This window comes from Gymnodraco acuticeps, unplaced genomic scaffold (genome assembly GCF_902827175.1).
Source record: "Gymnodraco acuticeps unplaced genomic scaffold, fGymAcu1.1, whole genome shotgun sequence".
NCBI classification, from domain to species: Eukaryota; Metazoa; Chordata; class Actinopteri; order Perciformes; family Bathydraconidae; genus Gymnodraco; species Gymnodraco acuticeps.
In genome coordinates, this window is record NW_022992324.1 from 258,179 (window position 1) to 285,090 (window position 26,912).

Below are 26,912 nucleotides of genomic sequence, written 5' to 3' on the forward strand. Positions count from 1 at the left end.
ATGCATGCAGCTGCAGGAGGTTACCGGTCAGAAATCTGTCTCATATTGACCAATCAAGAGGCTGCAAAAATGGCAAAGCAGTGATCTCTATTTCCTTTTAACATTGTTTTAACTTGTCCTGGGATTAATATCATTGACTCTCTGTGAGAAATGTATATTTAAGTGTCGTTGCAATGATGAATGGAAATTCACCATGAAACTATTTTGAGTGATTGATCTTAATCTTTGTTTTGTTCCGCATCGAACATAATCCTAATATGCGTCTTAAAGGTCCCCTATTATACTGTTTTTCATCAATATATCACAGGTCTCAGATATATATAAAACCTGTCTCTGAAGTGTTTGGCTCCAAACACCAAACAGATCATTGCAGCATTACCCATAACCCCCTCTGTTTCAGCCCTGTTTCAAAAGTGCTGATTCTCTGTCTGTTACTTTAGATGAAAATAAGGAGCCCCTCCCCACGCCCCTCTGAGAGACATTTGGTTACAAAGAACTCAATGGTGCTCTAGAGGAGATTCAGGTGATAAGGGGGGGGGGGTTACCGTGGTTGCTGATTGGCTAATGGTTACACAAGACAAAACATCGTTATGACATCATAAAGTGGCCAAAATCTGATCAGCTCATTTTCAGACAGGTTTTTATAGAAATGGATCAAAAAGAGAGAGAATCTTTGTTCCTGAAACTTTCAGAGTCTCTTTCTACAGAGGGGACACATGTTGATGTAGAAGAGACATGAAGAAGAGGGGACACATGTTGATGTAGAAGAGACATGAAGAAGAGGGGACACATGTTGATGTAGAAGAGACATGAAGAAGAGGGGACACATGTTGATGTAGAAGAGACATGAAGAAGAGGGGACACATGTTGCTGTAGAAGAGACATGAAGAAGAGGGGACACATGTTGATGTAGAAGAGACATGAAGAAGAGGGGACACATGTTGATGTAGAAGAGACATGAAGAAGAGGGGACACATGTTGATGTAGAAGAGACATGGAGAAGAGGGGACACATGTTGATGTAGAAGAGACATGAAGAAGAGGGGACACATGTTGATGTAGAAGAGACATGAAGAAGAGGGGACACATGTTGCTGTAGAAGAGACATGAAGAAGAGGGGACACATGTTGATGTAGAAGAGACATGAAGAAGAGGGGACACATGTTGATGTAGAAGAGACATGAAGAAGAGGGGACACATGTTGATGTAGAAGAGACATGAAGAAGAGGGGACACATGTTGATGTAGAAGAGACATGGAGAAGAGGGGACACATGTTGATGTAGAAGAGACATGGAGAAGAGGGGACACATGTGATGTAGAAGAGACATGAAGAAGAGGGGACACATGTTGATGTAGAAGAGACATGGAGCAGAGGGGACACATGTTGATGTAGGAGAGACATGAAGAAGAGGGGACACATGTTGATGTAGAAGAGACATGGAGCAGAGGGGACACATGTTGATGTAGAAGAGACATGGAGAAGAGGGGACACATGTTGATGTAGAAGAGACATGAAGAAGAGGGGACACATGTTGATGTAGAAGAGACATGGAGCAGAGGGGACACATGTTGATGTAGAAGAGACATGGAGAAGAGGGGACACATGTTGATGTAGAAGAGACATGGAGAAGAGGGGACACATGTTGATGTAGAAGAGACATGAAGAAGAGGGGACACATGTTGATGTAGAAGAGACATGAAGAAGAGGGGACACATGTTGATGTAGAAGAGACATGAAGAAGAGGGGACACATGTTGATGTAGAAGAGACATGGAGAAGAGGGGACACATGTTGATGTAGAAGAGACATGGAGAAGAGGGGACACATGTTGATGTAGAAGAGACATGAGGAAGAGGGGACACATGTTGATGTAGAAGAGACATGGAGAAGAGGGGACACATGTTGATGTAGAAGAGACATGGAGAAGAGGATTTTGCATAATAGGTGACCTTTAAATACCAAAGTCCTATATATAAAACAAATGTCTCAGTATGAACTCACATGTCCTCCACAGTGATGTCTTTGAGGATCTGGCAGTAGTCCACGTTCCACACGGCCTGGTCGTCCCACACCTTGGAGGCCAGCAGGATGGCGCCGAGAATGATCCTCTTCCAGTTCCCGGGAGTGATGTCGATCTCTGCGTAGGTCAGCAGCCGCTCCAGGTAGATCTGAGCAACAACACGGAGTAAAGACTCAACACTGAGGAGGACTGGGCGTGGAAGTAAAGCAGTAGGAAATGCTTTAAATAGACACTGTAGTTCCGTCTAATCCAAAAAGTAATACATCCACAAGTAGCAATAAGCTTGACTCCAACAAAAATACGTCTAAGGAAAGTTTGGTTGACTCTTTTATACTTAAACAAAAAGGTACACATATTTTCAAAGGTCAAAAAATGATATCGCTCCGTGATTCTTTTCTCTTTCTAACATCTCATTACCAGCAGCTGCGGTCGGCTATGATGTCGATTTTACAACAGCTGGTTTAAATATATTATATAATAATACTAATAACAAAGAATACAATGTTCAAATATATATACACACATAATATATCAAATTCTACATTTTAACATATGGCTCCTACAGACACAAAAGAGGCTATGAAAAGCAAAACTCCCATCTAATCCAATGGGTCCTGAACTGGGAGTATGGACCCCCAGTAGAGGTCGCCAAAGCTTTAAAAGGGGGGTTATAAAGCCTTATTGATTTTAAAATGTGTAAAATAATTGATTTTGGATTATATCAAAGGATTTCACTCATTTCTGGGAGAAAAAAAGTATGAAATAGTTATTTTTGGCTTTTCTTAAGATCTGTATACTTGTTTTTTTTATCTCACAAGATGCAGGCATGGTAAACGTGGTTGAGTATGTTTGATTGTTGACATTTATAAGATTACAATTAATAATAAGGACAGATGATTGTTCTTTAACGTCCTTAAAATCAGGAAGGCAATATTGACATGAAATGATCTGCTCAAAATGAATCCAAACAGTTAATTTAAACAAACATCCTGCCGTTATTGTGTTCAATTATGGGGTAAATGTACAGTTTCTTGTTATGCTTTCAATATTATACGAAATATAACATGAAATATGTCCTTGAGTTAATGGTTGTCAGTTTACTTAATGACAGAAAAGGGGTCCCTTAAGGAAAAAGGTTAGTAACCCCCTGATCTAATCTGTTTTACTTATCTATGTCCATGCTCCACTCGATGGTGTCAGGAGGAATTCATCTTCACTGACCCCCCCCCCGACACACACTCAGACGACATGGTAGTTTGGATGCACACGCCTCATCACCATTTTACACACATCCCTGGCTTGTCTCTACACATCAGGGCAGAATTCCCCCTGAGGCCTCAACAGGAAGTGTGTGTGTGATAATGTGTGTGTGGGGACACAGTTGAAGCAGATTCCACCTTAACGTTTGTGAGAAATCTTGTTTTTTTTATGTGACAAGTCATGAGTATGAGTGTTTATGTTGTGATCCCAAAATATATAATGAAGTGGTGCAGAGATTTGAGTCGTTACCCGGGGGAATTAATTTAATAATTTACTCCCCAAAATAAGGTTCTATGGTTAACAGGAGTTTATGAGATTATCACAATTTTGTTCTACGACCTAAATACGGCACTAAATAACCCAACTGGTGAAGGTCTGAAGCTTCCTTGTGTCTAAAAACTGTGGTTGCTAACAAGAGTCTAAAGGAGAACTACTAAAAACGTAATCAGGTCCCCAACATTCATCCACCTTTAGCTTAGCGGTGGTGAATGAAGTCATGTGACCGTGCTGTAGTTCCTTTCATAGCCCAACATTAGCCACCTTTAGCTTAGCGGTGGTGACGTGAGTCATGGTGTCCGTGCTGTAGTTTCCTTCAGAGCCCAACATTAGCCTCCTTTAGCTAGCGGTGGTGACGTGAAGTCATAGTGACCGTGCCGTAGTAGTCCTTTATAGCCCAATATTAGCCGCCTTTAGCTAGCTGGTGGTGACGTAAGTCATGTGACCGTGCGGTAGTTCCTTTATAGCCCAACATTAGCCACCTTTAGCTTAGCGGTGGTGACATGAAGATCATGTGTACCGTGCCGTAGTTCCTTTATAGCCCAACTATTAGCCTCCTTTAGCTTAGCGGCTGGTGACGTGAAGTCATGTGACCGGTGCGGGGTAGTTCCTTTATAGCTCAACATTAGCCACCTTTAGCTTAGCGGTGGTGACGTGAAGATCATGTGACCGTGCGGTAGTTCCCTTTATAGCCCAACATTAGCCACCTTTAGCTTAGCTGGTGGTGACATGAAGACATGTGACCGTGCGGTAGTTCCTTTTATAGCCCAACATTAGCCACCTTTAGCTTAGCGGTGGTGACAGTGAAGATCATGTGACCGTGCGGTAGTTCCTTTATAGCCCAACATTAGCCACCTTTAAGCTTAGCGGCTGGTGACGTGAAGTCATGTGACCGTGCTGTAGTTCCTTATAGCTCAACATTAGCCCCCCTTTAGCTTAGCGGTGGTGACGTGAAGTCATGTGACCGTGCTGTAGTTCCTTTATAGCCCAACATTAGCCTCCTTAGCTTAGCGGTGGTGAAGTGAAGTCATGTGACCGTGCTGTAGTTCTTTATAGCCTAACGTTAGCTTCTTATCTCTGGAGATTGCAGTTACGCTTCAAATATTAGAAAAGTGGCATTGTATGTGAGAAAACATGTAAGTATCATAAACGTTTGGTTTTTTTCTGAAAAATCCAATGGCTTTTTGTGTAGGAAGCCCTTTCGGGTCGACCTTCCCAAGTACTTCATCCCTTCTCCACTCTATAGGAGGATGAGGAGGTCAAAGAGCTCACCAGAGTGACGATGGCACACTCGGCAGTGAGCTGAGCGGCACTGACAGCGTCCGGACAAATCGGTAGATCTGTTTCTGCTCCGTGTCAATCTGGTCATAGTCCGGGGGAACCTCTGTTTTCTGGAAGAAAGAGAAAAGGAACGTTCAGGTAAAATGCCTAAATGAGGAGATTTAAAAGCACAATTACTCCAAAATCTGACTGAGGTAGTTGTGCAGAATGTTTTGTATGATAAGTGATGATGACTTACTGAAAGAGGGTGCAGCTTCTCGTCAAATATATCCAGCAGCATCGCTACTTCTGTGTCCCTGGCATGAGAAAAACATGGTTAAACTCTCAGATTTAATCACTATGGGGGAATTCAGGTCCATCTTAAAGGACAGAGAACACGACACCATTGGTAGATGTGAGTGCTCGTATATCCTAAAATCGTTTTAAATGTTGCCAGTTTTGAATGATTTTAATAGTTTGTTTTACTTCGCATATTGACTGGCTAATGTGCCATTTTATTTGTGTTTTACAGCTGTATTTGTCTGCCTGTCATGTCTGTGATTTTATCTGTTGTAACTTTGTACATGCTGCCCTTCTTGGCCACGTCGCTCTTGGATATTTTACCTGGTTAAATAAAGGATATATACAAATTATAGATTTCATTCATAAGACTCAGGTCTAATTACCTGTTACCAAACGATTATAACTGATATTGAGCTTTTAATTGCTGTTGATTTTCATCCTCAACATTATTTCATAATCTACTTTATAGATTCTTACTATAATACATTTGCCTTTTTCAACATTTTTATGGATTATATATTATATTATGTGTTCATCTTGTGTTTGGAGTTGTCACATGTATTGGGACACATATCACATATTGTTGTGAAAGGAGCAATTTGCTTTTGATATCTTTAAAATAAACTCTGCATGCAAGAATGACCATGATTCTCTTTTTCATACAGTAACTCTAACTATAGAAAGAAAAAGAGAATCCCTACCTGTTTTTTATATGGTAGTAGATCGCCACTGCTACACTGTAAAGGGAAACAAATACATGTGTTAATAAGTTCAACAATGAGTGTCTTGAGATAATAAAATATGTATTCTTTCCTTCATGTTGGTACCATTTGATGGTGTATTTGAGGTTGGGCTGGCTGACTGTGTTGTCATCGAGGAAGATGGTGGAGCAGGAGCTGTATTTCCGCTTCGATGTTCCATGCTACACACACACATGCGCGCACACACACGCAGACTGTTATTAGAGTGTACATGTTTTTGGCTGACCCACATTAAGCATGCCAGGGTGTTGTGCACAGGGCGAATATAAATCAACAACATGCGACCTGAGATTTTGATGGTCTGCATTTATTTAGATTCCTTTGAATACAGCATTTAGTCAAAACACCATAAAACAAAGTGATTTTTTTATGAAAAGGAAAACATAAATCTGTCAAAATTGGAGATATAACAATACAATGGCTCAGCTTTGTGGCGAGAAATGTAAATAATGCACTTACATTATTGATGAAGAGGCTCTTCCGTTTATCTTGCACTACAGAGAGAAAGATAGTTTTTTAATAAATGTCATTACTTCTGCACACAAAAGTGAAAACACATCAAGTTTAACCCTCCTATTGTCTTCGTTTCCCCCTTACTTTGGTGTTCGCGGTCAAATTTGACCGGTCCTGTTTTAACTGCTATTACATTAACACAAAAACCATTAATCATCACCACATTTCATTTCACACCCTTTCAAACTGTACATATTGTATCAGAGTACTGGTATACATGAAGAACTGCAGTAAATATACAAAGAATAGACACTGAACATGTATTTGTGTGCCAGCTGTGATCCATGTGGGGGGATGGGCACATAAGAGCGGGAAATCTTTCACATTGTTCTGTCTGTGTGTGTGTGTGTGTGTGTGTGTGTGTGTTGTGTGTGTGTGTGTGTGTGTGTGTGTGTGTGTGTGTGTGTGTGTGTGTGTGTGTGTGTGTTTTATCTGATCCGGATGGTTACTAATTCCTTTTCTTTATGGGAACACCATGGGTGTTACAAAGTTGACTAAATCATCCAAAATGCAATGAAAGTGGTGATCAGCCATGTTATATGTTCAAATGTCTGCTGTGAAGGATATCATGAAGCCTTAATGCAATCGAATGTAAAACAAAAAAGTTATGATTGATGAAAGTAGTAAATCGGTCAGATTTGACCCGAAGACAACAGGAGGGTTAAACCAGCAACACACACTGTTATCACAAAAAGCAAGAAGAAAGGAGTTGGCGCACGTCTACATGATGTTATTGAACAGAACGAAAGCTGTAAGTGTTGAGAGGAAACCGTTCAATCACACGTCAGATAAGCAGAAAGATTAGAGCTTCAACAGAGAGAAGAGTGATGTTTACACCACTAGAGGGAGACAACGCCACACTCACCGTTCCTGCAAGGCACCTCTGAAACAAGAGGAACCAAAGACCTTTCTGTGACACCAGGACACATCAAATATTCTGCACTTCAGTAGCAACCAACCTCTGCTGAACATTACACATTAACATCATGTGCTAGAAAAATGAAGCATAGTTGCTAATAATCCAGATCGTGTGTGTGTGTGTGTGTGTGTGTGTGTGTGTGTGTGTGTGTGTGTGTGTGTGTGTGTGTGTGTGTGTGTGTGTGTGTGTGTGTGTGTGTGATTCACATAAGGGGGGATTGGGCACATAAGGGGGGAACACATGTATATAGTGAGTGAGTGTGTGTGTGTGTGTGTATGTGTGGTGTGTGTGTGGTGTGTGTGTGTGTGTGTGTGTTGTGTGTGTGTGTGTGTGTGTGGTGTGTTGTGTGTGTGTTGTGTGTGTGTGTGTGGTGTGTGTGTGTGTGTGTGTGTGTGTGTGTGTGTGTGTGTGTGTGTGTGTGTGTGTGTGTGTTATTTTGCAAGTGAAATAAAGTAACGCAGTGGTTTGCATCCAGGAAGTCAATGCTTTTCTTAAAAGGTCACAAGATTACAATATTTCAAGTTTCATGTTTAGCCATCTGGATGCTATAAATTCTCTTAAGGAATAATTGTTCTTTATGGACAGATTAATACTATTTTAATACTATTTTAATCTTTTGTAAACAGAAAAAGTTTGAAAGCATGTTTATGTTGTATGCTGTTCATGATCTGTGTTCCTAATACAAATTTGAATAATACAAATAATTATAACTGCGGATGAAAGAGGAAAGACAAAAACATCTCACAAAAGTATGTTTATCCTGATCTATTGGAGAGCTTTTCCGCTTTGCGATGCTTTTTGCTCATGGAAATATGCAAACACAGGGTTGAAAGACGTTGCCTGGGTAAAATGCTCACAAAACTAAAATGTTTGAAACCCAGTAAATGAAAGAGAGAGAGAGAGAGTTATATGAGAGCTTTACTATTATCCCAAATACCGTGGAAAGACGAAAACCAATATAAAACAACAGTCTTTACTCAGATTGAAGACCCATGTGTTTTAACCACAATGGCACACATATACACCATGTGGTAATACACGCTGGAGGATTGATTTTCTGCTCGTTTGGTCTCTTGGGAGGGGATTTGTTGAAATAAATCAAAAGGCTACAATGATGTCAGCTTTATCCTTTAAATCTACCAGGAAGAGGGAGGGTGGATCACACACATGGACTTTTTTCCCTGAAGACGAGACTACATATTGCAAAAAACAACAAGCAGCTGATAAAAAACGAAATGCTTTTTTCATTCCTTCATCACATGCAGCTGGCCGAATATTCATCACTTGGTCACATATCAACATGGACAGAGAAAGATTGAATATCAAATCTGATGCATTGCAGAATCTAATATCTGTCAGACATTTGAAGGATTACAGTATATTTATCAGTTGCTGTCTTCATCTACTTCATCACAAAGCTTGTATTGTCTTGCTGTTGTTCGCCATGGGCCTCTAAGAAAAAGATGATCTCATGCTGTGATGTTTGCGGCTCTGAAATACATTTTATTTCTTGCTCTGTTACAGCATGACTGAAACCCCCACAGGATGCTGAAGCTCTCAGTCGGATGCCTCTGGGCAACGGCATAAATTATCAGGCATCAGCTGGCCACAAAGAAACTAGTCTGGGATCAGAGCTCCTACAGATACAGTGGAAATGGAAATTGTATTTTTCAAGAGCCGCGTTTTCCTGATTTTATTTCATGATCAAATGTCTTCTGTGTAAATGATACATGTCAAACGAAGGCACATGTGTTTTACTCGGACATATTCGTTTGGTGACACTGAGATGACGTATAGATTGCATTAAAAGAACATTTTAAAAACAGTTAAATCAGTCAAATCCTATGAAGAAGAGTTACTCACCATCGTTCTGGGATTTGCTGAGGAATATGGTGCTGGCCCGCGGATGGTCCGCTGGATTGTAATCCATATTCATCTCTGTCAAAACACAAAGCATTTGTGTCACTTTCAATATCTCAAAACATACAAATGCTGCCATAAAAAAATGATACATGTTAGCAGGTTATGGACAAACTAAGAAATAACATCCTTTGACATTTCCAGAGGCAGCGACACTTTTGGATCCTAGCCATGCTCAACAATGCTCAAATGTATTTTAAAATGGCACAACATTTGAATATGAGACATAGCGCATATGTTAAAATATAGGTAACTTTGATAGATATAATGGCATTTTAAAAAGCCTATGCTTTCTTTTTAATGTTTACGAGTCAAATGTTAGCATGCTAACCAGCTAAACATTGAATTTAGCTCAAAGCACGACTGTTCTTAAGTACAACCTAGCAGAGCCATAGTGCTTTATAGCAACGGTTGTTAAATTACAACCCAGTCTCACGGCATTTCATGTTATAGTCACAAAATTAATGTAATCTATTGATTCGTGTTCACCAACACGATCTTCGCATTTTTTTTTCGTGTCACACAGAACGATTTTAAAAGCAATGCATTTATATTGGTAGACCACGTCTTTTTGTCCGGTCGGGTCTTGGAATGCCACAAACATTTTCTTACCCAATATCTTACCCTAAGCCTAACCCTTTTATTTTAAATTGTATAATGTCGGAGTTTTGTTGCCGTCCGCGAGGGAAAGAAATGGCTCAGAGCCTCAGAATACTGAAATCTGTATTTTTTGTCATCTTTTTTTCCTTCTAAATTGTTATTATTTACATTGCTTTTAAAATCGTTCTGTGTGCCACAAAACAAATGTCGAAATCGTGTTGGTGAACACAAATCAATAGATTAATTTCGTGACTATAACACGAAATGCCGTGAGCCTGTGTTGTAAATTAAGATGCTAAAATACCTGCTTAAAATAAGCAAGTAAGCATGCTAGCATTTAGCCCAAAGCTAGTACACTTCACATAGCTGCTAGCCTGCTTGCAGACTCTTAGCTTTTATTGTATTCATGTCATGTATAAGAATAGACTAAGACAAATCTCTTAATATGTTTTTGTAGGTTTCTCTTCAGATACTCCATGTGTTTGCAGTCCTTATAGAGCTGTATGCTAATGATTTGCTCCACTGCTTGCACTCACAAAACACACGCAGGCATGATTCATGTTCCCATCCAAAGCTAATCTGCACTGCATCATGGCCTGAGGGCCTGAGGGCCACAGACTGTCTGTGCACATCCCATAAAACACAGTGGACTCAAAACAGTAGCTCCCATCACACAGGCCACAACGCTTGCCTTGTTACCTTGTAGATACATATGTTACTTTGATAAGACAGGCAGCAGACCTCGTTTCACAGCTAGCTCTCCTATAAAACAAAACATGCTAGTTTGCAAGAAATGTAGCCTACTTTAAAGATCTCCTATTACCCATTCTCTCCTCTGTGAAGAGAGGAGAGCTCATGCAGGAGAATTCTACCCAGATTCTCAGCTAAATGTTGCCGTGATTAAGGATTATTTCTGAAACAGTATGGAGCTCAAATGCTTTTTCTCTTGCCGGTTTACCACAAGGTGAGTTCCTTTTTATATCCTGCTTCTTCACACACAGGCCTACTCTCTTCCAGTATGTTAGCTCTGAGGGTTAGCATGCTTGCTAATGTAAACAAAGACCATATTACGTCCAAAACGCGTTGCGCATTGTTTCTGATAGCGACGTTTCTGATAGGGCCGTGGGCGTAAAGCCGGCCCACATTTTAGTAATGTCGTCAAGCAAATCTGGATCAGCTCCGTTGTTCCCCCGTTTTTAGAGATTTGGGTTTGGAGGAAAAGAGAGTTTTATTTTCGGACACTTTGTGAGTCTCCTGACACACCGGGGACACATATGTATGTATAAAAGACATCAAAAAGGGAATTTTGCAAAATAGGTGACCTTTAATTTCCACCGTGATCAAGCCTTTGCATCTATTCCCATCAACTCTGTGTTTTGAGAACTGAAATCCAGCAATGCTGTACATCCAGTGAGATAAGTGCTTGCTTTCTGTGAAATCATCATTAAAAAATGCTCGGCATGCAGTGCGAGTGCCAAGTGTTCTGACTCCTACGATATGACTCTAACAGACCCAGATTAAGATCCAGGATATTTGATTACAATGCAGAAGTCTTCTGTCAGCTGCTGGAGAGGACTGTGTTTGGGGTTAGCTAACAGAAGTGTGCTTTAAAACAAGCTTCTCTTTCTAACCCACAGACCACCCTGCAGGCTCTAAATCTTCCCATGAATCTACCTGGCAACAACGTGTAGCATGACCTTTAGGGCTCATTTTGTATTACATTACATGTCACTTATTAGACGCTTTTACCCAAAGCGACTTACATACTCAATACTGAGGTCAATCCCCACAGGAGCAATTTGGGGTGAAGTGTCTCAGGGACACAACGACATGCTGACTGCAGTGGGGTTTGAACCTGTGACCCCCTGATCCCAACACCAACGCACAACCCACTGCACCACCCCTTGTATTTCATTTATTTGCAAAATTGCTTGTTTCTTAACTTTACTAACTTTGAAAAGGTATCTTAAGTTCAAGGGTAGTCTTGTGTTCAAACACTTATGTCTGACAGCAGAAGCATTTTATAAGTGGACATATTCATCTGAGTGGATCATTTGTAATGGATGTAATGTAAAGTCTACTTTGTTCTGCTAGTTTCAGTATACCAATAAAATACAACTCACTGCTTGTTTAAATTACAAAAAAGGGATTTTACATGTCAATATATTCGCTTCTACGTGTATAGGAGTGATAGAAACATATTTATACCTAGATTGGGAATATCTTTGGGTACCCTATAGTCCTATAAGACGTTCATGTAGTCAATTAAGAACAGAGCCAATTGAAAAATGGGTGTGATGAATAGATTTGAAGCTTATTGTCACTGAAGGCTTGCAAAAAAAGTCCCAAACTAAACATTGAATAAGACATCTTATTAACATATGATAGATTATTGTTGATTCTTTGTGTCTTTGCTCAACTAATTTAAACCCAAGTGCCACTTAGTCCCCAGCAGCTAACCCTCTGCAGGATGAACACGGTCAGCTCTGTAAACACACCAGGCTGAATGGACTGAGCCCGGATTAGTCTTTATGCAACAGCAGTCCGGCTCATTTCAACACGTCCACATATTAGAGCTTAAACAGAAGCTGAGCTGGAGTCCAGTGTGTGAGAGAATAAACAAAGTGACTGACCAATACATTATTCTGGTCTTATATTTCAGGTTTTCTTTACACACTGCAAGGAATGTGTATGTCCAGGTAACATAAAGAGACACTTCCTGTCACTGTACTCATTTCTGAGAGATGCCACTAAGGTGTTGAATATATGAAGCATGTGTCAAACAGGGGTCAAGGCTTCCAGTCACACGGAGCAGAAATTAAGGGGGCCGAAGGGCAAAAAGGCCCCAAAAATGTAGCTGATATTGAATAAAAAAATTGATAAAATAGACCCTAAAAAATATATATTTAACAGTTAAAGTCAACATCCTTATCCTATATTAAGCCTTATGGATTGAATGTAATTGTATGCAGTGATTACATATTTTTTAAGTGGTTCAATAATATGTTAACGCCACAGTTTTTTCGACGGTCAGCGTGAAAGTTGCCCCATTAAAATGTGCATTTTTTGGGAAAATAAATAAGAGCCAGAATTTAGAACATCCTTGGCAAGTTAGGCTATACCGACTTTTTCAACAAAAGACGTAAATTACTTGAAACATTTTTAAAACATCAACATGTTCTAACTCTTGAAAAGCAACAGACTTATCATGCACATCTTGTAAACATGCAAATCTAGGCCTACTTAGTGGAATTCCCAGAGTGCACGGCAGCGGGTGTCGAGTATTGATATGTGATATTCAGCACGGAGTAAACTTTAACGAAGACTCGCGGTCAGCATCTGCACAGTGAAAGAGGAGAAGCTCGGCTAACCTATCACCTGTCTGCCTTACTGCTGCTGCATAATTAATTAACAACAGGCACACCCTGCTCCTAACAACACAATACACAACTGCACTTTGGTGGTTATATGTTAGGAAAATATCACTGGTCCCCGGCTTGAGCTTCAACCTCAGGATCCATGTGTCTGTGATCCTCTCCAGAAGGGAAGGAGTCATCACATACAGAGCATCAACTAGTTCCTGAACAGTGTCCTTCACATGCTGATATCCAAGAGAGGGAGTCACACAGTCACAAGATGGAGGAGTAGAAAGCAGTATTCAATGTTTACTTCAGATTAGCTCCACGTCAGAAATGAGCATGCTTGATGTCTCTCTCCATAGAGGCTGAATCATCATGTTAATCACATAGCTATCATCTGCCTCAAACAGTCCTGACGCTCTTCTAGGTAATCACACATCCTGTCATGAACACAGCTACAGTTGGGATACCTTTGTTATCATGTGACTCTGATATTATAGTAAACACAGAGCTGACCCCAGAAAAGATTCACGCTGAAGGCTCTTTGAGCAGGTTTTCTCTCACTGATTGTGCTGTTATGTTAAATGTTTGTTGTTTGTGTTTCATGTATTGTGTCTGGATACTTGTCTGTTGATGTTGGACATGGAGCTGCTGTGACGCAAGTCAAATTTCAGACTTGATCTGACAAATAAAGTATTATCGTATCGTATATTGGAGTACATTCACTATTTTCCCAACATTATACAATTTGTACTTTCTACTTTAAAACATCATTACAATTAGAAAGCACACCAGGTGATGGACTAGTGATGGATTTTGCAGTGTTGTGTGTGTTGGTTCTTTTAAACATCTCGCTGCGTCAGTATCTCTCTCCTTAAATGTGGCAGTCTCAGCAACACTGCCAATAAATACATTGTTTTATTTTATTTCTTAATAATTGTTGGTATTTGTTTAAAGGTCCCATGTCATGGCCATTTCTACTGATCATATTTCCATTGTTGAGGTCTACTAGAATAGATTTAAATTGTTCAATGTTCCAAACTCACATTGGTTTCTCACAGCATCTCTGTAAAGTATGTGTATTCACTCTCTGTCCTACACGGCTTGTTGGAGCTCCTGCCCCCCCCCCCCCCTCCCTGTGAGCCCAGTGTGCTCTGATTGGTCAGGACATTGCGAGGCTCGTTGCTGTGAGGAGCGGACAGGTTTCCGGGTCGGCGAGAACAAGCGAAACTCATCCTGAGCACACAAACACTCACAGCCGAAGTAAAAACAATAAGTGTGGCTTGATATTGAGAAAGAAAAAGGTTTCTAACGCTGTGAGTCAATGGGTCTGCAGAGAGCATTTCTCCGCCATCCCAACTCGTCTATTACCAGCGTTCAGGGAGCTCGATGCAAGTCAATGGGACTCCCTGTTAGTTAGCCAAGGGGTCCTGGTGTGTGAGGTGCTCCGCAGATTGGTCCATTTGTTGTTGATCTGGGTGTTCACACGTCACAGAACCCAGGAAGGAAGCAATGGAAGATGAGAAATGTCCAACGAGGCGTTCTGGGGCAGCACAGACAGGTCTTCTCTGTGTTAGAGCTTTACTCGCTACAGGGTGCACTTTGAGGGTTTGTGACTCTGCAGACCGTTTACATGCAGAAAAACCTTCATAACACAAGGGGACGGGTGATAACCAGAAAAGCATGACATGGGACCTTTAAGTAAATGTAGTGAAGTAAAAAGTACCTCAATGTTTTACTTAAGTACTTCAGTAAATGTACTTAGTTGCCTCCCACCACTGTCAATCCCCCTATATTGTAAATTTATATTGCAATTTAAATATTAGTTAAACGTGTGTGTGTGTGTGTTCCAATTTGCAGAAAAACCTTCATAACACACAAGGGGACGGGTAATAACCAGAAAAGCATGACATGGGACCTTTAAGTAAAATAATTTGTTTCAGTAACTTAGTTTACATTAGCCGCTTTCACACCAAGTACTTTGCCGTACTTAGTGCCGGCACTTATTACCCCAGGGAACTAAGTACAGATCGCGTTCACACCGGAGTACTTTTCCCTGAGGGAAGATTACGCAAATGAGCCACTGACGTCACTTCTTCTTCTTCTGCTTTGGGTTTTCTGGCAGGACGCAAACCACTTCACGGCGTATACTGCCACCCGAAGTCCCCGGCCGGAAGTCCCCGGAGTTGGGGACTGGCTTCAGTAGAAGCTGCTGGGACTCCCAGCAGCTTCTACTGAAGCCTTCCGAGTAAATCGCCAGAACGTCGACACCTCCTCATCTCCACCGCTCCCATGTTTTTTTTTGTGTTGCCATAAGTTCTTCTCTCTCCGTTGGTGCGCGGGGCTAACGCTAATACTAATAATGCTAATGCCACAAATACAATGGCGGCTTAAAAAAAAGTTTTACGGGCGTGATTTTAATTCGCCCAGCCAATCAGAAATTGGTACTTTTCTAGTACCACCTCTCTAGCAGGCACTAAAATGGGGGTAAAAGTTCCCGGCACTAAGTACTCTTTTTGGTGTGAACGCGACACTAGGGGTACTAACGGAACTAAACGGGAAAAGTACGGGGTAAAAGTAATCCGGGTGAACACGCCTATTTATTTAATTACATTACTGTATCGGCTCAGGTTACAGCACAGTATTGGCTTAAAACTTTTGTTTACAGTTGTAGCTTTTTGACGTTTGGCTTTTGTTTTTTTGCAAGTGGCACTAAACTGTGTACAACCAAACCCTAAATAAGATCTTTTAAGTCAACCAAAATGTCATAATTTACTTACATGAACTAAAAAACACACAAAGGGTTGAAGTTGTTAGATAAAAGCCACGTTGAACACCTATTGGACTGCGCAGTCGTAGAAACATGTCCTTCACAAGGTAGACTCTCCTTAAAGACCTGCTAAACACCTAGTTTACCCTAAATTGGACCATAACATACACAATTAACATAATGTTGTATTGAAACTAGAGATTGAGACTATACACTTCTCAGGAACATGTTTTCTAAGGTAATACATCTCAGAGGTTGTGTCATTTTCTCATCAACCTGTCTATTTGAAACTGATAGTCGCCCTGTTTGATATTACAAAGAATGAGGTTAAATGCACTTTTATATTCACGTTCCTATTTTAGAAGCAGAAGATACCGCCTGGTTTAATGTTTGGACTTCAAGCTAACCTTACTCCTGGTAAGAAAGCAATTAAAAGCCACATTTCTCAAAAATATGATCAGTGCAGACTTTTTTCACACGAAAATATACATATTTTTGTGTATGATAGTCGTAAATTGAATTAATTGGGTTTTTTCCCGCCTCAAGCCCTGCTCTGCCTGTGAAAACAGTTTGATTTGCATGTTCGACTTCTGATATGTTTTCCTGATTATTGTAGTGTCCCGTCAATTATGTTAAGTTTTGTCATGTTTGTGATCGTCATGTTCATGTTAGTTTAGTTTATGTTCCACTTCCTGTTTTATTTTGTACTCACCTTGTCTCATTCCAGGTCCCTTTACTTCCTGCTCTGGTTCCTTCTCCCGCCATCGTCAGTGTCTGCCCCGCCCCTGATTGTTTCCACCTGTGCCCACTTACCTCATGTATATATTGTCCTGTCTCCACTTGTTAGTTGTCGGTTCGTCTTGTTCATTGTAGCCAGATCCAAGAGATTCAGTGTTTTGCCTTTTTCCTCCATGTGAGCGCTTTACTTTTGTCCTTTTTGTTATTTCCTCTAAAGAGTTTTTGCAAGTAAAGATTATTTTTCTTCAAACCTTTTTTGTCTCTGGGTTGTGCATTTGAGTCCTCCAAGCTATTGAGTCAAGGTTCCTAACAATTATCACAAAATGTCCCATACCATTGTAGCTAATTGTAGACTAATCTAATGAGCTATGCAGAATCCAACAAAATGATGTATTAAATATTGCGAAAGTAATACATTTAGGTCAATTAGAGATTAGTGATTATTCTGGTGGGATGTTAAGCCCTTCGGCCAGTGTGTTGCACATTTGGTTCTTCTTCATTATCATGTAACCCGTCAAACAACAGGAGGATGTTATCTCCACACACACACACACACACACACACACACACACACACACACACACACACACACACACACACACACACACACACACACACACACACACACACACACACACACACACACACACACACACACACACACACACACACACACACACACACACACACACACACACACACAGATCCTGGGCAATGACCCAGCTTGAACAGAGCTAACCTGCACACACATGCAAATGGCCTAAAATTACTGGGAGATGGAGAGGGGGTTCCTGGGAAAGCACGGATCATATATGCACCTCTTATACCATTCCCATTTCTGCTAATACGAGACGTAAATATGATAGTAATGTACAGTATTGAATGCATGTAAATGGTCTGCAAAGGATAACATTGCTGTGTTCCCTCCAGAGGAAGTGTTTCCCCCACACACTCCTTTGTTTACATCCAGAACATAGTAACATCACTACCTAACACTAAGGCTTCTATTGGCTAGCGCTCCAACACATTGTACGTGATAGGCTAAGTGGCGGGACATCTCTAAGCGGTTGACCAATCACAACAGAGCCGGCCAGCTAACCAATCAGAGCAGACTGGGCTCTGGTTTCAGACAGAGGGTGAAAAGAGGTGCTGCAGCACAGGCAGTATGAGAACAATAAAATACTGAAAACCTGAATATGAGCATTATATGTCCTTTTTAAGTCCCAGGCGCCGCTAACAGTGCCACTGCCACATACAACCTATTTCATTGTTTTTATAATCAGAACAGAACTGACATTCTCCTGTAACATCTTGTCCTCATTAAAGGCACATCAGATTGTCTTTTAAGAGTCTCTCCAAGTGTTTTCTGCCTCGACAGCTCAAAGCCGACGTGCCTTTCTGAAGTGATAATTAGTGAGATGAGGGGGTCTTGGCGCGGACTGGGGAGTAAATTACTCTCTCATTAATAGTCAATAACTCAAACAAGGACCCTCTTCTGTCAATACCCTGACCCTGAGAGGAATAATCCATCACCAACAACGAGGGAGAAGAAAGACTTTCTGGATACCGGCCATTGATTGGGTTTTCTCTCCAGCTTTAACCTTTAATAGAGATGTTTCTCCTTCATCTCCATGGTGAGCGCAGCAGTGGAGCCCCTGGTGAAACACATGCTGCTGCTGTAAAAGCAGAAATGTGGCTTCTATAGTGGACATAATTAAATGCATGTTGCTACTTCAGCAAAACGGTGTTACATTACCTTCCCCTTGGACAAAACGTTCAAAATGCTGTCATGCATGGCGAAGAAACCACACTGTTAGAAACAGCTTTTTGATGAGTCCACATTCGTTTTCAAGTTAATTTAAGGCTGGATTATTTAAGGAACAATAAGTGTATCGTAAGGAGAAAGTAGGACAGCACGTCAGGGGATACAATCTTCAACGTGTATTCATCTTTTTGAATGCTTTTAGGTGCTTTATGGCATACCTGGCATGTGAAATAAAATGCTTTGCGTTTCTCCCTTTCTCACACAGCTGTCCTTCACCATGCATGTGACACGAGTGCTCAAGCTGTGATCTAGATGAAAAGGATCACACATGTTATTTGTTGTGCCGTCAGATGAGGATCAGCTGATTTTTTAAAATGGAGGTGGGGTCGGGTTAATGTGCAGTATGACCTCACTGAGGGGAAATGACTTGTAGATGTGTGTGTGTATTTAATAGTGTATAATATATAATCGTAGTCCCCATTGTTCTCCTCTGACTAGTGTATTTGAATATTCTCGATATTCTTTGTCTCGTAAAATATTTCAGCTCCTTATCACATTAATGTCATTTCAACCCATTCTATTCCTCGCCTGCCGCCCGGTAGTCATGTGTGTTCATCCCTAAGCCATCCCCCTATCAGTCACCTGTGCACACACTTGCTCCCTTTTACACATCAGTGCAGGTCTACATTATTCTCAAGAAAACACTTTTGCCAGTTGCTGCAGTTTTTTGGCATGTCCAATTAGTTTTTTATGTTTGCCCGTTTGCCCCTTTTCCTTTTGTTTCTAGATTCTACAGTTGTTGGGCTGTTGTTAGATCAAATGTACCAAGTAAAGATATAATGTACTGGCTTGCCAGATTTCTACAATGCACTTTCTAGATTTTGGGCATTCAATATATTTTAGATGAAGGATTGTAGTCATCAGACGTCTCGTATTCAGGGAGTTAGTGACAGTCACTGGCGACTGAGAACTGTGAACTAACTGATTGAGTGTTTTTAACAGTTTGCATGATCAGGTCTATTTGTTTTGAATAAGAGCCGGCCTCTTTGTATAATTCTGTTTTTTGTTAAAAAACTCCTGACCCAGAACAATGAAATCCTAACCAGAAGAAGCTGCTGGTGGTTGAACTCCCACGAACAAAGGCTACTGTACTTCAAGAAGTCATCAAATCCCAACTGTGTTTGTTTTGATTAAAAGTCCATTACTGTCAACAAATTGCATATTCTGTACTGAAGTTTGACAACGCTGAGTCCAGTCCTTTGCTTTGAAACATTGTGATTAGGCCTGTATCCTTCCACCACTCCCTAAATATAAGAGCATCAGCTGATGCATGATGCCTCACAGAGACAACAGTCGTCTTCAGAGACACACACAGTGAGCTTTGTCAAAGGAAACACATCATCCCTCTCTCTTTCCCTCCATCCATCTTCCACCTCCGGGGTGAGCAGTTGTGTTGCTGCCCCTCTATGTCTCTTTTCAACATTACCGTTTTTTACCCTTAGTTTTCAACCATGGGAAAACTGTGCAATTGTGCAAAAGTTACACTGAATCTTTAAATTAATATAATTAGCAGCATTGACATAAACGTAACCTCTTAATGCATCACCAGTAACACATGTATAACTCAATATAGTTGCTATTTAAAGACTTCATCAGTTTCTTATCTTGTGATAGAATTTTGATGGTGGGGCCGCCATTTGGTTCACAGATCGTATCTTTAAACACCCTATTGCACAGAAAAGCTGGTATTTACTGCCTTTTCCCTGTGAATTCACTCAATCTCCATCAACACACTTCTCCTATATTTGTAGCATTGTTATAGTATATTGTCCAAGATAACTTGTGACCAATATGGTAGCATATGAAACCGAATGCTTATCTCTAAGATGTTAACCAATGCTCTCTCCAAAATCCCCTCGCTGTGAAAATATGAGATCCAAGCAGAGCAGCAAAATCCTTAAATTCCCCCAAACGAAGCTCTTCTGAAACTCTATCCAGCGGTTTAGCTTCACAGCCCAAGGGAAAAGATGGTGCTACGTAGTGAAGGGATTATCTGCTCTTAAAAACAGAGGGTGCTCGGAGCTCATTTAGGAGTCCAATAGTGACATAATATTCCTCACTCCAATCTTTCCAGGTTTCCCAGGACTCCTTGAACCCTTTAATCCTTTTTATGAGTGACAGCTTGTCCAAAAAAGAAATAATTATTCTCTAAGCAGCTTTGAGACTGTGATCAAACCTGAGGCAGCACTTATCCTGCACATCCTCACACGACCTTTAGCCTCTGCACAAGACTTTCAAATTCATATAGTTTTCTCCTGGTTTCTGGCAAACTGTGACTTATTCTGTACCGTTTATGTGCAATTTGATGACATGATTATAATAGACAAAATAGTGTCTATTTTGAGAGAAATTGAACAGATTTGGGGTAAAGAGTATTAGACCGTAAAGGGACCCAAGGTGTCCAAGCAGAAACTGTGACACGCTTGAATTAGGCCTATGCACTTATGCAGGTTGTTTATGAAGTGAGCTTAGTAAAAAAGCTAGTCAAAGACACGTTAAGAAACATTAAGTTGTACCTTGAACGTTTTTTTCTTCTCTATGTTATAATTATGATTATATGAAAAAAATATATCTATTATTATTGTTCTATGTTTTGTTTCTGACATGTTCAATAAATTGACTAAAAAAAGAGATTTAAAACATGTATTCTTTTCTAGCTAGTAGCAAAGACGCCCAAAAATGTTGTCAGAAGAACGATAACAATGATCGACAATCAATGGTTGGAAAGAATAAACTGTCATACTTAATAATAAAATTAAAATACACATTTTAACTCAGGATATACTAGGGGGAAAGTCTATCAAACATATTGGATCAAGATGAGCTCTAGGGTCCTTTTTAAAACTATTTTGTCAGCATTTTGAATTGGGATATCTTTTATTTGAGGAATGTCTGTGTGGTTGGAGATCAGTTTTAAAACACATTCCAGATTCAGACACAATTTGTCACTCAAACCATCTCCATACAACTCTGCGCTCATGTAAGGACCTACTCCTGCCTTTGTGTTGGACATAACACTGGTCGACCAATCTGTGGACGAAACTCGCTACGATTAAATGGGTTGAATCAGAAAAAACAATTAAGGTACAAGGAGAATACACCTACTTAGCTAAGAATCTCATTGTACTGCATCAATGTGCTCTTCAACATAGGTTTTACTAACCTTCTAAAGCATAAGAGCAAGCCCATTCAATTAGGAGCAGATGATGTCTTTGAAAGCAGCGCGTCAAACTCTGAATTGAGGCGTACATTTTTGGCAATGGTTCGTCCCTGGTGGATTCTCCTATCTGCTGCGACACAGGCTCACAGCTGCCTCTCCGGGCTTTTCTTCGGGGGGAGGGTGAAGACGTTTTCTGATGGGTGCAGATCCTAATGAAACCCACTAATCTCCGTCACACAGTCTGTGAACTCATAATAGAGCCAACACATTAGACACGCTCCGGTTTCAATCACTGCGCCACCAAAACAGACAGCCTCTCAGCACGGGGCGGCTTTATCCCCGACAAGAAGCGTTGGTCGACTGCCAATCATCGTCGGGCGTCTCTGAATCTACTTCATGTCACTTTTTCTGCTCGGCTAGAAGAGCATCTGGCTGCACATACGGGGAATATATGCATCCCATTAAAGTAATGATCCAAAACATGTTTGAGAAGAAGAAATGAATGGAGTTTGCGATGCTATGTTGCCAACGATATAACACCCTGCAAGGGATACAGGAGCAATAACTATATAAACACACGCCATAAAGCAAAGCACTCCAGTTAACAACTGGCGTACAGCATGTAGCCTAAGTGGCATACACTCCTCAGGTTTACAAGAGGAAATGACATCACTAGTCCAACTGGATGTTCATACAATTAAAATATTTTTGATAAATAATAATCAGTTATAATGAATAAGTGGGAAAATGCCAATAATAGAACAGTCAGGTGAGTTAAAAAAAATATCATTCTGTACTGCAATGCAGCCAATACATTAATAAAAATACATGTAATAATAATAATATGTATGCCATTATGATGTTCAAAGTCTAAGACGATATCAAGTCTAATATCACAATTTTGATATAATATGGACATATTGCCAAGCCCTGGTTCAAAATCACTTTTTTTCTCATAACAACTAGAAGTTCATTGTTGAGTTCTTTCCCAAAATGCCATCCATAAGCATGAAACGTTCTGCGATGTGGCTGAGCTAGATTTAGCTTTAACACATCACAAACCGCAACACAGTTTGACAGTCACACCCTCTTTATAGAGCGGTTTTGACAGCTGTTTGGAGGTTTTAAAGTAGGAAGTGTTTGAAATGTTCTCTAACGCTTGCTTTTTTTAAACGTCTTCAGTCATGAGCAACAGAAAGCATGCCTTCAAGGAATGACTGTTCAAAAGTGTTCCCATCATTCCCATTTCAACAAAGTTCTTGAAAATAAATCAGGGAGACAGCAGGATTTTCACACAGCCTTCAAACACGGGCTTTAAGAGCGAGGTATGATGAAAATGTAATGGACCGTTAATGCATTATAGTAGACCAGTGTTTCTCAAACTTTTCCATACCAAGGACCACTTAACCAATAAAAAAACACTCGCGGACCACCTAACTCCACAAATATAAAAAAACACATCGTTTTTCTGAACAGATTACAAATCGCCGGAAAATGGTATAAACACGTGGCAATGTGTGTGATGAAGGTGTTGCGCTGGGCTATATCATGCAATCGAAAGTGAAACTTAACCTCACTCCATTGCGGAGATATTCCCGCGAGAGTGCGGAAAACTGAAATTTATTTATTTATTTCAAATGTGAAATGTTACCAATATACTCACGGACCACTAGGGGGCGCTCACGGACCACCAGTGGCTTTGAGAAGCACTGTAATGCGGCTTTCACACCAGTGCTTTTCCCTTTCTAGCTCCGAGCTAGAGCTTTTCTGGTTCAGCTCCGGTTTCCCTTTTCTGCTCCCGCTCTGTTCACACCGCCCAGCACCCGACTGGTGCTGCCGCTGCTGCGTCATGACGTCACCGTTTACATCGCTGATTTGCTCCCCAACGGCGTTACGGCGCTCACAACAACAACAACGGGGAACTGCGTCGGGTCGATGATCGTGTTGCTTTTAATCACACAAAGCCAGAATAAATTGAATAACGACTTCTCCAACCTTATGCTTTTCTCCAGAGTGCCGTGGTTCATTGTTTATTAATGTGTTTCTGCAGCATTTACCGACCGCTGCACTGTTGGCTGCTCTTCTACGGGAGTTTATTCTCCTCCGTTAGCTCCCGGTTAGCTCACACTGCTGCGGCCGCTCTAAAGTATTCACTGTCCGACTCACACAAGCAGCTGATACATAGCCCCCTTAGCCTAAGTGAATGTGTGTCAGTCTGAATTGACGCTGTTTGGTATCACAACGCTGTTATGAAAGTTTCTCTGGTATAAAATGGGTGATGTTAGCATAGCAACCGAAGCTAAACTGACTACTTGCTATTGCTATCCTATTGTGGCATAAACCGTTTTCTACAGGCACATTTTACCGGCCTATTTTTATTATGATTCTACTACCGATAGCTGCTATAATACAAAACAACACGTCTGCCTCTCTCCACAATGATCAATAACAGTGAACGGATGGTCAAAGTAAGGTACAAATAAACAGAATCACACGAAGCCTGGTTAGTGTTGCCTGACTTTATAAAGTGTGTTTATAAGCACTACTAGGCAGGCATGACGAGACTCTTCAGTCGACCCATGTTCAGGGGAGGTGGGTTTAGTTTCCTGCACGCCTCGACGTAAGAGAGACGTAAGCGACGCCACCTCTTAGCTCCGAAGCTCTTGCCTCTAGACCGACAATTTTTTGGAGCTGGAAGTTAACCGGATTCCGGAGCTAAGAGCCGGCGCCGCTGCGGTGTGAACAGGAAAAACCGGCGCTTTTCAGGCTCCAGCTCCAAGCCGGAGCTGAAAAAGCGCTGGTGTGAAAGGGGCATAAGTAGACTAGCTCATCATCTGACTGCAGATGTTTTTTAATGCCACAATGCTCATATATAGATCAGAAGATGTTATACATTTTACTGGACGTGATTATCTTATCATAAGTTAACGTTAAAAAGTGGATTCTTGCACTCACTGCTTCCCTGTGTCTCAATTTGGATGCTTACCTAAGTACAGTGCCATTTCATGCACCGCAACAATTATAAAATGTGTGAATTTCCACCGTGTAGTAGTGTCTCAAATCGTATGGCTGCTGTTTGCTCACAGAAGGGATGAGTTTAGCTGTTAGCTAGTTAGCAACGGTCGTTCAGTGTTAGCTAGTTAGCTAGCCAGCAACCACATCATTACAGACTGCTCAATAACCCCAAAATTAACAGAGGCTTCTTTTTGACACCAGTATGTTGTGTACATTACTCAGAGTGTAAAAGAAAACACATGTATAACTTTTATTTGTACATGGTTGTGCTTTCCAGAGAATGCGCTATGTAGCCAAGATGGCGGTCGTTGAGTGAGAGACGAGCGTTCAACACTTTACTTTTGACCTTTATAATTGCACCATCCTGGTAGCCTACTCACAATGCTATATTTTGCAATGGGACGCACTTATATACTCAAAACAGCAAATATCATTACGTAAGAAGTGTAATAAGTTTGCATATTGAGACACAAACTGGTGTAATACCATCTGAGATACAGCCATATTTCTTATGCTAGCCTGAAAAGCTAACGAGTAATATACCGATATAGTTACAGAATACAATGTCCACTATGCAAAACAACTTTTTGAATCATGCTGCCCTGTGAAAGATTCTGTACAATTGCTGTAAAAACAAGGGTCTTATACAGTTTCTAAGAAAATCCATGTATATGTAACGGTTGGCTGTTGGCTTAAAATAAGCAACCCATTTAGTAGACACTTTCCAGTGTGAATGGGTCAATTGTAATGCATATTAGCATGTGTCAATGGAGGGGGCCGCGCTCCATAGTAGCTGTTTCTTTCATGCCAGGCTGAAAACAAAGAACGGCACAAAGGAGCTTGCCCTCATGAACAGGATGTTGTCTGAAGCTCCATTTCGCTGTGTAAAGACACATGGGAGTGAAAACGCACACATGACTCTTTCATGTGCCTGGCTGTGCTGTCAGCTGTTGTGTTTCTGCCAATCAATCAATATTACAGGAGATAAGAGTGAACCGAGGCAGCAGCTATTTCCCCAATACACACAGAGGAGGTCAAGAGTGAACAAAAACATAAAAAATGCCTTTAATATCTTATTTTGAAGGCTTTAGTGTCTCTATTAATTACATGTGCTGCCTCTAGCATGTCACCAGGCTATAATACGCTTGTTATATTCATTTAATAGTCCCATAGGGATTTAGCAATGTATTAAAGTTATTTTTTCCCCCGTTATTTTATGGAGCTCAAATTATTTGTCCTCTGGATTTCATAAGATTCAGTGTGCAACATATTGTCTGCTTTAGTGAATTAGGACCTGTGTTGAATTTAATTATATTATTAGTAACAATATAGGTATTTAGAAACCATACAGCAATAGCAATCCCTACAATATGTCCTGGTTGTTTCCTTTAGTCTGTAATGATATTTCTACATTGGGACTTGCAGTATTACTCTCTCTGTGTCTCAATTATGTAATAGTGATGTATGATTGTGTTTTCCATCTCCAGTAAAAGTATGATAATCCCTCCAATTGTTGTATAGGATTCCTTCTATAGGCTCTGCACACCATTCAAAATCCAGTCCCCCATAACTGTATTCCATGTGTGCTGTCATATTCCCCTCACATGTGACTTTTTCTCAGAATTTGAAATTTTTCTCAGAATTTGACATTTTTCTCAGAAATTGACATTTTTCTCAGATTGTTTACGTTTTTCTCAGAATGTTGGCCTGGTGACAGGATGAGAAGACAGTATATAGTTAGTTTTTTACCGTCGACGTTCTCCCTGTCGCTGATGTGCTGCAGGTTGCATCCCGTCTCCTCCGGGCTCTGATCCGACTCCTGGTGGTAGGACTCCAGCCTGGAGTGCGCATTTCTGCGGAGCTTTGGGCTGCCAGACACACAGCAAGAGGTCGTGCTCCCCATCTTCAACCCCCTTTATCCACCCCCAAATATCCTTCCCGGTGAGAGAGGAGCGATGGCTCGGTCAGTCACCATAGATCCCCGGTTAGTGTGCAGGGTGCATCCGCGACCACGGATCCCTGCGGAGCTCGGTGTGTGAGAGAGGCTGTCACTGAGGGGGAAATGTCACTTCCACCGGGGGGATCCGATGCATGAGAGGCGCAGAGCTGCCACATCTATCCCAGGCATCGTGGAAGAAGGCGTCGGTGTGTGTGTCTGTGTCTGTGAGGATCGGTGTTGTGGCTGCTGTCAGGGTGATAGACCGATAGGGAGG

At 41.0% G+C, this 26,912-nt stretch overlaps 1 pseudogene; it reads right to left on the reverse strand.

Annotated features, from left to right (window-relative positions):
• The window catches only part of LOC117541286, a 31,959-nt pseudogene extending 5,047 nt beyond the window's left edge, over positions 1-26,912 (reverse strand).